At 36.5% G+C, this 16,195-nt stretch overlaps 1 protein-coding gene and 1 long non-coding RNA gene across 3 annotated transcripts in view; both read left to right on the forward strand.

Moving 5' to 3' along the window:
- The window catches only part of LOC104668647, a 46,888-nt gene extending 43,972 nt beyond the window's left edge, over nt 1-2,916 (forward strand). The window contains exons 3-4 of the long non-coding RNA XR_748858.2: nt 1,427-1,566; nt 2,709-2,916. This is a non-coding gene — a long non-coding RNA (uncharacterized LOC104668647). The remainder of the gene's footprint in view (nt 1-1,426; nt 1,567-2,708) is intronic.
- KCNQ5 (potassium voltage-gated channel subfamily Q member 5) overlaps nt 1-16,195 on the forward strand; it is a 609,909-nt gene that overhangs the window by 52,376 nt on the left and 541,338 nt on the right. The window lies entirely within an intron of this gene.

A 16,195-nucleotide genomic window follows, 5' to 3' on the forward strand; every position in this document is an offset into this window, starting at 1 on the left:
TGTTTTTGTGGAATTCATGTCCCTTATTTCACTCTAGGTTTTTTTAAACTAAGCCTTAGGCTTTTATGTTCCTGTAGCCTTATACTATTAATATTTAGAAGGATTTTCCAGTGATTTATGAGATGGGAGCATTGGCTTAGAAAAATTGATCCATTTTAGAATTGAGGGAGTAAATCATTTTAATCTAGTTTACTAGACAGTCTCTTTCTTTAGTTTTTAAGTATATCCATTCTGAATCTTTTATTGATTTTGAAACTGGTTATTGCTCCTATGTAACTGTTTAAGTAAATTCAGAGCATTGTATCTTTGGAGGTACTATTATTGTAGGGTCTAATTTCATTAATTCTTGCAAAGACCTTTGAACTTTTGAGGTTACCAAAGCAGTGTTTTTGGATAATGGGAGGTGACTAACCTGCCTTGACCTACTGCAAATCCTATTTAGTACTTCATGAAAAAGACTGGCTATTCTCTACTCTTATCTTGAACACAAAGACATATCAGCACGCACATCAGCATGTGAACTAGGAATGGGAGAAGTGTGTGGGAATGTAATGTATCTGAAAGAATGGAAAATTTTGTCTTTCTCTCCCTTTTTCTTGGATTGTTTAAATATTTTTTTATGTCACAAAGTAGCAGAATAAAATTTCCATCATAAAGTATTTTACTCTATTATAAACTCAATTTTACTGAGTCAGAATATGCTCAGAGCTGACACAGGAGGGAGAAGTTGTTTTCGTTGTATGGTAAGTCTGAGAAGAAGCAGGTTGGTACCTCTGTTCCCAGTTTTTGAAGTGATTTTCTGGAGTAAGAATCTCAAACATTCCTAAATTAAGAAAGAACATAAATATTTCGGTATGGAAATGTTAGAAAACAAGATTTTAGTAATTAGTATGAAATTTTACTATTCATCCCTTTAGATTGCCATGGTTGCATTAATTGACCAACACTACTTTTTAAAAATGCCGTCACTTCTCCTTGTTTATATCTATTTTTGCTTTCTTCCATACATTTGACATTTTCTTTAAAATCTGGGCATAATCTTTGTTATACAAATTTTATTCTGGTTCCTTATAAAATGCTGATTAAAAATATTTTTATATGGAGATGAAATCAATGTGTCAAGATTCTTCATTTTATTTTCCTTCAAAAAAGGCTGCTGTAACATAGGACCAAATGTTAAGGGTGTTTGCTGGCCTAACTCCAAAGCAGTGTTTTTGGATAACAGGGAGTCTTTAATTCCCAGGTAGAATTGATATTTTTAGTTAGTACTTTTCTTTTCAGCTTTGTTTTTGGTTTGATTTGGAGTATATGTATGTACATCTGTTTCCATAACAAGTTTTAATTTTTTTGAAGACTTATCTTCTTAGGCCACCAAACCAAATTAGTTCAATAATTATAGTCTCAGTTTACCTTGTTTCCCTCTCAGTGGGTCAATCAAAACCTGGTTTGCAGGATCAAATGCACTGCATGGCTTACTACTCTCAGCATCTGCTACCCTGCTCCTCTGTGTTGACCTGTGGTCAGGCAAGCCAGGACTTATTCACATCAGATACATCAGTTACTGGGGTAAGAAACTCTGGGCCTTTCAGATGCTGTCCTCCAGAAACAGCAGCACCAGCCTTTGGGTTTAAGATCACCTGGCAAGATTGATTATCTTTAGGGAATGGTACAGATGGGATAGTTCCTATACAATTTGGGAACCTCAGGAATGGCAGTGTTTATATTAGGATGACAAAAATAACTCTTTTTACCCCGGGGATCTTGCAGTAAAGATTATCATCACAGTTGGCCATACCATGAACTTTTCTAAGCTATTTAAATTTACCTTGAAATGTTATCCATGTCTGCTGTCACAGAGAATAAATGAATCTGGCATTAACATTTTACTGATGCTTGCGTTCCCTTTACTAAATCTTATCTTGTAATTGAAGAACTTGACTATTTTTAGTTCTGAATACAATGTGCCTCAGAATAAGGTTTTAAGGTTTAGGTAAGGTAAAGTTTAACTTTGGTTTGTATCTGTGACACCTAACACAATACTAAGGAATTCAATTAAATGAGAAATTTATTCTAGGGATCCAACATGTTCGAAACATACTAAGTACCTAGGAATTACTTATAGAATAGATGTAACTCTATTGAACTATATAAATCAAATATCAACACACAAAGTTGAATGAGCAGACTTGTTTGCCTCTTTTCATTTTTTCTTATACTGATGGATACCACATGTCTTAGGTGATTGGGGGTGTGGTGGCTAGTAATTACTGCTATTATTGCCTGTGATACAGCAGTGTTCAGATAGCAGCTATTCTGCTTATAATCAGATGAACAAGATGTTATGTTTGGCTTTGTTTATGGAAGAAAAGACATTTTATTAAATTGTGGTTAGTGGCCTGTTAGCATAAAGGATGAATGGTTTCTTGGAATTACAACTTGAATATTTTGAGAGAAACAAATGAAAAGTGTCTCACTGTAGGGCTGAATTGGTTTGTGTTCTTGCTTCTCTAGCTGAAATCTATTGACTCTCTCAGAAGTGTTGCTAGAAGAAGAAATAATCCTATAAAAGGACATTAAGCAATGCTAAGAAAAAGATGATGATAATAATAATGCTTTCAGCTCACCATGTGCCAAACATCATATTAAACAGTTTAAGTGCATTATTGCATTGAATTCTCACAACCCTATACCATATCCTCATTTTACAGATGGAGAAATTTGAAGCCTAGAAAGATCAAGAAACTTTCTCCAGGCTGTAAATAGAGGAATCAGGATTCAAATCAGATAGACCCCAGGGTTTGTTCTCTTCAACACCACATTACTCCACATTATTATTCAATTATTAAATAAAATCTTGCATTAGTGGCATTTCCAAATGCATAACAAAAAAAGTAAAGAAAAAAGTAACACTGGTCATATGTGTGTGTGCATTTTTTATAAAAATTACATTATCCCATTTGTTTTTCTGGAAATTTTTATTGCATTGAGTTGCTAGAATATCATAATATAAAACTTGGCATTTTCTCAGTAAATGTGTATGATGCTCTAGTAAGTGTTTAAGATGTTTTTGCAACAACATTTAATTTGCAAGATCTTTTTTATTAATGTGCTGAATTAAGTAATTATTTCTTTCCCACTTTGGGTATGTTCCATATTTGATTTTCTGCTGCTTTCAAGAAGCCATACAATAGAATTCTTAATCCCATTTTGACTCAACTTCACTCCAAAAATTAAAATAAAAAGCATGATGCACTTCTTTTATCTTATTAGAAAAGCCAATAAAATGAAAGAATCCTCAAAGCAATTTTTTCAAAATATAAAATTGGCAGAGTATTTTGTTTATAAAACTATAGAACCCAAGTTGAGATTTATAAACAAGGACTTCAAAACTTGTTTTGCTAATGCAGTGTCACTCAAGAATTCACTGAACCTTACAAGGTAAACTTGCAGAGAATGTTTGTTTTGGGAAATGATGATATGACAGGCAAGAATTTTCCAGGTAGAAAATTGAATTTTAATTCAGATACCATACAATTCACTCTTTTAAAGTATGAAAGTCGGCCAGGCATGGTGGCTCACATCTGTAATCCCCACTTTGGGAGGCTGAGGAGGGAAGATCACCTGAGGTCAGGAGTTCGAGACCAGCCTGGGCAGCATGATGAAACTCTGTCTCTACTAAAATTACAAAAATTAGCCGGTTGTGGTGGCGTATGCCTGTAATCCCAGCTACTCGGAAGGCTGAGGCAGGAGAATAGCTTGAACATAGGAGGCAGAGGTTGCAGTGAGCCAAGATCGTGCCACTGCACTCCAGCCTGGGCTGGGTGACAGAGCAAGGCTCTGTCTCAAAAATAAAAAATTTTTTAAAAAGTGTAAAATTTAGTGGGTTTTAGGATATCCATAGAGCTAAACCACCATTATCACTATGGAATTCTAAAATATTTTTATTATTCTGAAAAAGAAGCCTCCTTGTCCATAAGCAGTACTCTGCATCCCCTACCACCACCCCTTTCCTAGGTAACCTTCTCTCCATTTTTTATCTCTATGTATTTGCCTATTCTGGACATTTGGTATAAATGGAATCATGTAATATGTGGCCCTTTGTGCCTTTTCTTTCACTTAATGTTTTCAAGGTACATTCATGGTGTAGCATGTATGAATATTTCATTTCTTTTTGCTGCTAAATAATATTCAGTTGTGTGGATATACCACAGTTTGTTTATCCACCAATCGGTTAATGTGTGTTGGGATCAGCTTATTTTGTTTATACTAAAATTCTGAAGACTAGGAGCAGGAATACCATCCATACTAGTTTCCAATTGGAGGATAACACTCTTGCCTTCTCTCTCAAATTAAAGAAAATCACAGCCAATGAAATGAAGATACCTTTAGAAAGAAAAACCTTGACTTATTTAGGCACTAGATAACCATTTTTTACTCATTAAAATGCTTCAGTAAGTTAATTTTGCTTCTCGTTACTTTGCCTAACATTTGGTAGTGTAAATTCATTGTCTAGAACCCCCCCCCAATCCACATTAACAAAAATATAAGAGGAAATATCCCATTTCAATTAAGTATAAAAATAACCAAGGTAGTGTTATGAAACTAAAAGTATACATTAGCCTTGTGTTTCCTCATTGGCTTTGTTGGATTAGTCCCAAATAACCCAAAAGGAAACATAAATTTCAATTTGTAGTGAGTTTTGTGATCTGATACTTTTAAGTGGGTGTTTAGCAAGTGGTAACAGAAGAAAAAGCACTAGACTGCAATTACTTACTGCAAATCACAAGCTGCTGGAAACACTGCTTACTAATTGTATACCAAAGCGCTTGAGTAAAAAAGTGTGGAAGGGCTATGAAAGCCCTGCTTCTCCAGTTACTTGCTTCTGTAAACCAGGATGCAAGTTGAGTGAGCTCTGCATTTATTAGAGCTCTCAGAGAGCATGCAGATCCTGCATGTTTGGGAAGTTACATTGAGGACGTGAGAAGAAAGCGATGGGGGCTTTCTGTGTATGTGAGAAGAAAGCAATGGGAGCTTGCTGTGTGATGATGCTAGTCTGTAACTACTATTATGATAACAATAGCAATAATGATAAGAGATAATAACAGCTTTTATTCATTGAGTAATTATTCTCTGTTGGGCTCTTTGCATCTACATGTTACCTCTTAGCATCACAACCCTCCTGGATAAGTTTTATTATCGCTATTTTACAGGCAAGAAAAATGTGCCACTGAAGAGTGAAGTAATTTTTTCCTTGTGTCAGCTAGCTAATAAGTAGCAGAACTGAAATTCAAACCCAGATTCAAAATTTCTCTCTTTGAACTAGTCAAGGATGGATAATTAATGTTTGATATTAAAACTATAGATGCTTAAAATCCATAATATTGATGACAATATGACTTATGTGGCCCAAAAGATGCAGCCTCTGCATGCATGCCCTAAGTAAACCTGTTTTGCCAGCTTTTGTTCTGGATCTTGTGCCTTCACAGTTGCCCCTTTAAGCTTATCCCCACAGCTTATCACCATCGTAGTGTGATCCTAGGACATTCAGAAGATGTGATAGAGTTTTCATGGGATAAACCTGTGAACCATTCCCTTTCACTACCTTCAGTGCCCCTTTCTAACTTATAGAATATGGAGTCAGTCTAAAATATTTAAGTTTTCCCTTGAGGTTTCTCTAGACCTATCCTAGACTTGCTCCTGGGTTGCCTTGGAGAATAAAATGAGTTCTTCCCTGAGGGGGAACTGAAAAAATCCTGGAGTTCCCCAGGACTTGAGGATTTCCTGGAGTGACCTCCTTCTTGTGAAATCCTTCAGATCCACGGTCCCAGCTTTGCAGTATGTGGAGAAAAGAGTCTCAGCAGAGTTATCTCTGTCCAAGGCCACATCGTAAAACATTTCCTTATGTATTTTGATGCTCAGTAGTCCCATCTGTAACATTACAGGGATTGGACAAATTCCTCGCATGGTTATGTTCTTTGGCCAGCACAGTATTAAAAAAACAAAACAAAACAAAACAAAAAACCCTCTATATTGTTTTTAGGAACAAAATGCTTGCTCTAGTTCTCCATAGTCTCCTCCAATATCTACTGTATCACAACCAGCCAACTTCCCTCATTAACACTCCCTGCCTGACCCCTAGAAGTGTTTGCTTCTGAAGGTCCTGGAAGTGATAATCTTCTAAATTTCTTCCAGCTCTACTATCCTCAGATTCTCTCCTTATTTTCAGTTTACAAAACAGGATTTGTCCCTTTTTTTTTCCTTTGGCCCCTACACTTGTGTCTTCCTTGCTTCCTTCCATTCTGCTTTTCTGACCTTCCGTTCAGTGCTCAGACATCAAGTGCTTCAACCTACTCTTGGCCGTCCAAGTTCTCTGCCGTGGCCTCTTTCCCTCTCACAGGAATCCAGCCCTCAAAGTACTCCTCTTATACCCCTATTTTGCTCTTAATAAATGTTATATCTCTTTAAAGAATCATGAAAGTAAGCTCTTTAAATTGATTCATAATGAAAATAGATTATTCCTGGTATCTTCTATTTTACCATTAGGAAGGAGGGTGGAAGTGGGATGAAAAGGTGCTTAGGAGCTCCAATGAGTCTTTAACTGGTCAAGGCCAGGGTGGTGAGGATGAAAGGGTTGTGGAAGGGAAAGACCTAATCTGCTGATTTTTTAACACTTACCAAAGAGAGAGGAGAAAGGCTCCTCCAGGAGCCTCTTTACGTTTTTATGTTGAAAAGAGGAGCTGATGGCTACCCCACCTAGAGATGTCTCACTACCTTCTCTGGAGAAGACACCTTCTTTAAGGATAGCTCTGCCCTCAGTCATATGTGATTTGTTAACTCAGAGTGTCTTCCTTGGCCTGGATACAGAGGATGGAAGATGGAGTCCTTACTGCTTCACGTGTTTTACCACAATTTTGTAAGTGGAGAAATTATGGGTAATTAACTCAAGTTCATACAAATACTAAGTGTTAAAACTAGTTCTCTAACTAAAATGTGTCGGAACTTCAAAGCCAAGCCTTTGCTGTCAGACTTTCTGAGGCTCTCAGAATCCTGCATTTTCAGGTACCTGTAGTCAGAGGAGGGAGAAATCAGCACACACATTCTTATGCACTCTTGGACTCTGGTCTTTGGTGGGAGCTTGAAGCAAGTGCTTGTTAGCCACATTTACTTTTTTTTTTTTTTTTTTTTTTTTCTTGAGACAGAGTCTCGCTCTGTCGCCCAGGCTGGAGTGCAGTGGTGCAATCTCGGTTCAGTGCAAGCTCCGCCTCCTGGGTTCATGCCATTCTCCTGTCTCAGCCTCCGGAGTAGCTGGGAATACATGCGCCCGCCACCACGTCCAGCAATTTTTTTGTATTTTTAGTAGAGATGGGTTCTCACCATGTTAGCCAGGATGGTCTCCATCTCTTGACTTCGTGATCCACCCGCCTCAGCCTCCCGAAGTGCTGGGATTGCAGGCATGAGCCACCGCGCCCAGCCCACATATACTTTTACTCTTGCCCAGCTGATCTTAACCATACATGGTTTAGATGTCTCTTAGGAATGCCTGGGTTCAAGTGTTTGGTGTGGTTAAAAAAAAAAAGAATTCCATTTGTGTAACTGTTTACCAACTTGCCAAGTTATGATAAATAAAGTAATTATGTCAAAATTTTTAGGTTTACATTGTCTGGAGCTTATAATTTTATAATTGTTAACAGCTAGTTTTTCTTTTATGTTTTCACATCATTTTCTGTCCTCATGGAAAGTCTTAACCTGTGACAAAGCCATCGGTGTCTTTATTTTAGTAATAATGAAACTGAGACTTAGTTTACCAACCACATGGTCAATGTCAACACACAGGTCTTTTGATTCCAAACCCTACAAGAAAACTCTGTTCATGTATGTATAATCATTACCTATTAGGCACATGGCGTGATCATCTGGTCTCTATAAAGCAAAAACAAAAAGCCCAACGTTGTTCTCTCAGCCTTTCTATTCTGAATGAGTGTGGTTCCACCATCCATAGTCCCCAAGGTCCTTATTCATTCAATATCCTTCCTCAGTCAGATCCTGAGGCTTTTGTGTGCACTGGCAGCAATGGCATCCTACACTTCCCTGACACCGGAGGTTATCTACAGAAAAGATCCTAGTTGCTTGCCAATTTTAAGGCATATCCATGTAGGAGAGTGAGAGCCTGCACCGACAAAGTATTGTGGTTTCTTTCCAAGAAACTATTTCTTAGCTATTTTGCCTGGAAAACTCCATCCACAGAGGCAGACAGTAAAAGTTTCCAAAAATCTTTCATCAGCGTCTTTGAGATAGACTTGCCTCTGCCACCTGGGCATTAGTATCAGGCCCTGATATTGATCATTACCCGTTGTATACATCTATCAAAATATCACACTGTATCTCCAAAATAGGTACAATTGTCTGTCAATCAAAAATTATAATGCAAGAAAAAAAGTGTTGTTTTCATGCACTTTGAATGGGCCTTTACCCATGTTATCTATGTAATTCTATGCATTGTCATTTGGAAAGTTTTAGTTTTAGGCCGGGCGCGGTGGCTCAAGCCTGTAATCCCAGCACTTTGGGAGGCCGAGGCGGGTGGATCACGAGGTCAGGAGATCGAGACCCTCCTGGCTAACACGGTGAAACCCCGTCTCTACTAAAAATACAAAAAACTAGCCAGGCGCGGTGGCGGGCGCCTGTAGTCCCAGCTACTCGGAGACTGAGGCGGGAGAATGGCGGGAACCCGGGAGGTGGAGCTTGCAGTGAGCCGAGATTGCGCCACTGCACTCCAGCCTGGGCGACAGAGCGAGACTCCGTCTCAAAAAAAAAAAAAAAAAAAAAAAAAGAAAGTTTTAGTTCACTAGTTATGAAAATCTTCCAAATATTGACATATTAATTTATGAAATAACAAAAAGTTACATTTGTTAATATGAATTAATAATGCTGGCATATGATAAAGAATGTGTGTATGCATGTGTGTCTGTGTGTGTGTATGCGTGTATTTCTGTGTGTATGCGTATGTGTCTGTATGTGTATTTCTGAGGTCCCTAGGCATCGTTCCATTTCTCCTCTCTATAATTCTTAAGAAACATTTCCATGGGCTGCATCTCTTGGCCTACACCATTGTCCCTCCCTCTATATTGTTTGTTTGTACTTCAGGCCAAAAACAAAACAAGCACAAATAAGCACACTGAACAAAAAAGAGCAAAGGTCATTAAAATGAGATGAAGTGAGAGGGTGTAGGGCTATGTGTTGTACGGAATGATTGAATGAATCCAGGCAAACTCTGATTTGGTTCGTAAGTTCTATTTTATCTATTTTAGTAACCTGTATTTAAAGCCTGGACCCAAAGAGCTGAGGTCCTAATTCAATGGTTTCTGTCTGGATACAAAAAGTTTCTGGCTACTCACTAAGTAGTTTGCTTAGAATAAATCCCTCAGTCAAGAGAAACATACTGTTTTGAATAGAAGCTCAGTTTTTAGTTAACAAAATTATATGCATTCCAACATACACTGGTTTTGTTCCTTTTCTTTTGAACTGGATATATATGCATATAATACTAAATCAAAAGATATATGATGGTTAACAGTGAGAATTCTTCCACGCCATTCCTGGCCCCCTGACAACCAATGTCCTACTACAGAGACAATTACTATCCTTGCATTTTGTATATACTTCAGAGATGTTGTATACATTATCACTATAGATGTAAGTTTTACTTCTTTTCATAAATGTTATATAATACACACTGTATTATGCCTTAGCAGTTTATACAGTATTGCCTTACTTATTTTCATAGTACACAGAATTCCATCAAATTGATATGAACTAAGTTATTTAACTGCCTTCAATTATTTCTAATATTGTCTATCATATTTCACTGAAAATGCTTATATGAATGTCATTTTACTTGTGTGTTAGTATATCAAGAGGATAACTTCCTATAAATGTATCTTGGGCTCCTCTAAGAAAATACCATTGCTGAGTGGCTTAAACAATAGACATTTATTTCTCACAGTTCTAGAGGCAGAAAAGTCCTAGATCAAGATGCCAACAGATTCGATTCTTAGTAAGGGTCCTCTTCCTAGCTTGCAGATAGTTGCCACCTAGCTGCGTGATCATGTGACCTCTTCTTTGTGCATGCTTAGAGAGAGAGAGCTGTGGTATATCTTCTTTCTCAAGGATGTTGACCCCATTATGGGGCTTCATCTTCATGACCTCGTTGAAACCTGATTTATCTCCCAAATGTCCCACCTCCTAATAATATCACATTGGGGGTTTATGCTTCAACATACAGACTTTAATATGTTGAAAATTCAGTTCATAACATGACTGGGTCAAACTGTGTAAAATTTTGGCAGATTTGCTATTGCTTCACATGGGGTCCTACCCGTTTCCAATATAAGAAAGAATAAGACTTTGAACCTTGCCAACAAAGTATATTATCAAATTTTGTGATGTTCTCTTGAGCTGATAGGTCAAAATGATAGCTCAGTATAGTTTTAATTTACATTTCTTTTGTTAGTATATGAGGTTAATGAACATTTCATATATTTAGTAACTATTAGCACTTTATTTTTTTAGGAAGTAGCTATTCACAGTCTACCCACTTTTCTGTTGGATTGATGATCCTTTTATTATTTCATATGTGTATGTGAAAATTGTCATTTTTCTTTGATGTAAGCTGTAAATACTTTTGCCAGTTTGTCTTGTGTCTTGATTTTTGTTAAGGGTGTTTTTATTTTTCATAATAACTTTTAAAAATGTGTCCTGTATTGCATCTCTAAGATGAAATTATAAATTACTTCACTGCCCATCTTTACTTTGAGAATCTTTATGGTTTTTTTTTTTTTTTTTTTTTTTCACTTTTAAGCCTTTGATACATTTGGGACTATTGTGGTACATGTTATGAGATAAGAATCCAATATCTTTGTTTGATTTTATTGTTTTGTTCCTTCTTTTAATGCTACTCAGGTGTTCTGTATCTGTTTATTTCTTCAGAAAAAGATAGGTTAGTCTATCAAATAAGGGAACACATCTCAGAAAGTCATAAAACGGCTAAATGATATGATTCTATATAATTATCTACTGATTTTTGTCACTGTAAATGTAATTGGGATAATTCAGATTTAGAATGTGTGTGTGTAGTTAAATATATTTTAGGACAGTTCTTAATTTATCAGTTAATTGTGTAACTCTTGTATTTAATTTACAGAATCTATAAATTACATTTATATAGTGAAGACGAGTTACCTTGAGCAGCCAGAAGTAGCATCAACACCAAGATTCTCCAAGGCTATGTATGAAGCTTTACTGAATACTTAAGCCAATATTGCTGTCTGCTCTGTTTCCACTGACGTTGCCACATATTTGAGCCGAAAATCATCTTCCTCATTAGGTTATTTCTATTGCATATGTCTTATCTACCTTCCGCAGAAAAGCTATGAACTCCTTAGCAGAGATATCATGACCTATACTTCTATTTAATCTGTTCAGCAAACATATTGAGTGTCTACCATGCTCCAAACACTATCCTGAGGACAAGAGAGACAAAAGGAACCATAGGCCCTGCCTTCAAGGAGCACATGGCTAGTTGAGACAGGCAGTGAGTCGACAATGACAATACATGTGACCATATATACAGCGCTCCAAGAAGTTCAGAAAAAAGCCATCTGATTTGGACCGGGAAGAACATTATGGGGATTTAAGGAGATAAAAAGTGAAAGCATACTTAAAGTGCTAGGCAAATGACAGATATAAAGTAAGTTTAGGAAAGTCCTGAGTAACATTTTACTTCTGTTTATATTATAAGCATTGTGTCTCAAACTGTAGAATGATGTTTCATTTATTTGGCTTTTTCTAGGGAAAACAAATGAAATATTTTTCCTAAGACGTGAGAAGAACCCATAAGAGCTCCAACTTGCAAAATGCTAGCCATTTTATTGATTACTTTTTTTTTTTTTTTTTGAGATGGAGTCTCTCTCTGTCACCCAGGCTGAAGTGCAGTGGCGTGATGTCAGCTCATTGCAACTTCTGCCTCCCAGTTCAAGCGATTCTCCTGCCTCAGCCTCCCAAGTAGCTGGGACTACCCTTGCACATCACCACACCCAGCTAATTTTTGTATTTTTTAGTAGAGACGGGGTTTCACCATACTGGCCATGATGGTCTTGATTTCTTGACCTCGTGATCCACCTGCCTCGGCCTCCCAATATTGATCACTTTTTAAAGTGTTCTAAATGCATGTTACATTGCTTTCTTAATCTAACTATGCTGAGCAGAGTTGATTTGAGGTTTCAGAAATAGCATTCAGAACATCTTCTTTTGTGCAACACAGCACCTTCAGGGGCTCTTCAAGATCTCCCAGATCTTAAAGTTCACTCTTTTAAGAGAGTTTCTTTCTTTCCCATTATCTAAGTCTACACTAGGATCCAAGTTTACTTCCAGCATTTCTTTATCTCTATCCTTCTTCATTTGCAGCTTCTTATTGTTTATGCTTTGGGAAATCAGATGAAGAAACTGTTCCAAATTACAGTATACCTAAAAGGAGACTTTACAGGATCTCTGTGGCAGCATGGAATTCCTGCTTGTAAATAAATATATAAGTTTTAGTGCCAAAACATATGCAATCAATTTTTACTATCATATCTGTTAAAATTATTGTTTATTTCTCTCAGCAATGTTCAATACAGTTGAGATTTCTGGGTAAGTTATCTAAGTATATATGGAGTATGGTCATACATTAAAAAATACAAAAGGTTTCAGACAGCATTTAATGTCATTCTTCAAATTCTTTATTAAAATTGCATCGCATTTATCTATAGACAATATTTATCTACCTAACTTGTTTGAATGTTCTGTAATAGTGTGAAATGTCTATGATTGCAAGAAAAGTGAGTTTTTAAAATTTTTGGTCTTTTGGTGTGTTTTTTTCTCATTGTATCTGAGTTGCCCAAACATATAAGCTTGGTAAAAACTTATTACTTCAATAAATATTTCATAGCAAAACAGAACACATGTTAAAGTAAAAACAATTCTTTAGAGTGAGACAAACATTATAGCTGTGACAATAATTAAAGAGTTTTGACTATTAAACATGTAACCTTAAGTCATTAAGTGTTCATTACTCACTCAAAGTTCTTGCAGTTGGGAATTTATTGATGGCCTATTTGCAGTTAATTTTGAGGTTTGAAGTAAATGAACTTACCAGATATAACTGTCTGGAGTCCTGGTTAGAAAACAAAAAGCATGCAGCTACTCCCATAGCTCTACAAACCTGTGGTGCTTTCAAGCGTCAATGGCGGAACAGAATGAGTAAGAGCAGAGACAAGGAGACAGTGACTAAGGGACCTTAAGTCATGAGTCTAATTCTCCTGAGACATAGCTGGCCTTCACACAGAAAAAGCAAAACAGAAAATCTCCACCAAAGAGAAGCATTCTTTGATCTCAAGCAACATCCCTAACTCATCCAAAGTGGTCATTTGTCCAAGGAGGACTGGATGAGGGAGCACCGACCCAGAAAAGTTAAGGAGCATCTGGCAGATGGGGAATCCCAAGCAGCAGCCTCGCTAACAGAGTAAAAGACATTTGTGAGAGACCCACACTGGAGCATTTCAGTCCCTTTAGAAAGTTTCAGAGGTGGCAGACTTTGTAGTAGCTGAGAATTTGTGTTTAACTAAAAATTGGAATAATATATATACTTATACTCACAAAGTATTAGGCAAATGGTAAAAGTTTTAAAATTATTGGTACTGTGGTAAAATTTACATACCTGAAACACATTATAATTCAGTGACATTGCATGCAGTTTAAAAATAACTTAGCTATATTTAGTTTTTCTAGTCAAAAACAGGTGTGTGTGTGTATGTGTGTGTGTTGTGTTTCAACCACAGTGCAACAGGAAAGTGAAAAACAAAATAAAAACCCATAGTAAGTTGACAGTAATCTGATTGGGTAACTGATTTTTCTTCTGTTTCAAGGGTTATTTAGTTATTTAAGAGTTACTTAAAGAGTACAAGATTAAATTTGTAACTTGAATTTCCAGATTTAGCTGGAGTGGCTTACAAAAGCATGAAAACGGCCAGGCACGGTTGCTCACGCCTATAATCCCAGCACTTTGGGAGGCTGAGGTGAGTGGATCACTTGAGACCAGGAGTTTGACACCAGCCTGGCTAACATGGTGAAACCCCATCTCTACTAAAAATATCAAAATTAGCCAGGTATGATGGCGGGTGCTGTAGTCTCAGCTACTCAGGAGCCTGAGGCAAGAGAATCACCTGAACCCAGGAGGCAGAGGTTGCAGCGAGCCGAGATCTCATTTTCAAAAAAAACAAAAAAGAAAAGAAAAGAAAAAGAAAACATGCTGTTTCCACAGAATTAATTTGTTACAGTCAAACATACTTGCTGTCCTATGTTTATTAATACAATTTCATCATCATCATCATCGTCGTCATCATCATCATCATCATCATCATATTTTCAAGTTACTCTTCCTAAATTTTTTTTACCTTCTTTTGAATCTCTGTTCTTTGGTTCCCGCTCTTCTCTTTGCCTCATCTCCCTCACTGAATTGTGTGTTTCATGATAGGAAAGTTTGTTCCCTATTTACAGTTGTGGAGAGAGGACTAGTAAAATTTCTTGTCACCTACTATTGAATCCAGTTTACTTAATGTAAAACATTGATGATCCCAGTTACTTGTAAATCTACCAATGATTTACAGGAGAAGAGGCAAAGCCTGTGAACTGTCAACATAAAGGCTGCTGCTGCTGTCAACATCTGTTCCCCCAACTACATGCAGAATCTCATATGGGACAGCCCATGCCTCCTGAAACCTGTTATCAAGAAAAAAAAAGCCTAATAGTGCAATACTTTTTATTTCTTAAGCCACAACAATAGTGAAACTGTATGTGTTCTTTTGCAGTTTTTTTTCCATTCTTCATAGGAAAGATGCTAAAGTATAATTTCATTTAGAATACCATATATAAATTATATATAGATGTACTTTAAGAATTATAAAAATAATGAAAATTATATGTATCCTTTATCTCTTATGTTTTCCTTAGTATTTCCCAAAGAATTGTTATATATCAGAAAATGATTCAAAATATTCAGAATTATTCGCCTCTTAACCACTGTGTTTATTAGCTTAAACTAATAATAGAGAACAAACTGGCTTTGCCTCTTAGCATAGGTTTTTGGAAACTTGAACTCAAAAATCAGTAAATTCAAAAGGAGTTATAGTTTCAGAGTATTTGGCATAATATATTTGAAAAGAATATTCCCTTCACTTATCTTTGTTTGCATTAGACTTGTGTTAATTATGTGATTCCTCTCTATAGCTCCAATAATAAAGAGATCTCAAGTTGGAATGTGTAGTTCTACTTTTCGTAAGTATCATTTAAAAACCAATTTATAAATCCTGTGACTTATGAAATATTTGTGAACGAAGCACCCAATGCCACTGGAATAATTCAAATGAAAGAGGGTCTTACATTGAGCAATTTGCCAGTTTCATACCTGCCCTTTAAAATTGCTCTGCAGTTGACCCTTTAGTCCTATTTTGAGTTAGCAGATGAAAGTAAGGTTTCCCTTCAAGTAGTGGTTGCTAAGGGCAACTGGTACTGATGCCAAAGACGAATACTCTACGTCCTTAGTATAATGCCTACTTTGTGAGCTAAATAAAGAGCTAAATTGTAGAGAAGGAAGTTGCACAAATGTGAAATATCAAGAAAGGAACAGAAACAGAAATATTAGAGATGGGAAAATAAGAAAAAGAATTACTATAATCACTTTTTTGGTAACTGCCTGGCATTTTGGACAGATGTCCTTATCTCCTGGGCACTCTGCATTTCCACCTTTCATAGCTAGAAAATTAACACTGTTCACTGGGGCAAGACTTTCTTTTGTAATATGAATTCATGTAATTAGTTCTTAGAGGATTTTGACAAAATGGAAATGAGACTGTGATAGAAATATTTGTCAGCTTTTTAAGCTTGGATTTTCAAGCATAAATATTTTGTGTCAGTAGAATTGCTTTATGCTATTTGGAGAACTTGTAGTGTCTGGGGTCAGTTATCTCTAACTCCGTGTCAGTACAGATTGTTTTATGAACATGTTAGTTTAATGAGAGAGTCTTCATATAGAATGTGTTATAACAGTGTTCATAATTTCTTTGACCAAATTGCACTTAATGTATTCATTGCTATGATTTCAGAA

Source organism: Rhinopithecus roxellana, chromosome 4 (assembly GCF_007565055.1).
Source record: "Rhinopithecus roxellana isolate Shanxi Qingling chromosome 4, ASM756505v1, whole genome shotgun sequence".
NCBI classification, from domain to species: Eukaryota; Metazoa; Chordata; class Mammalia; order Primates; family Cercopithecidae; genus Rhinopithecus; species Rhinopithecus roxellana.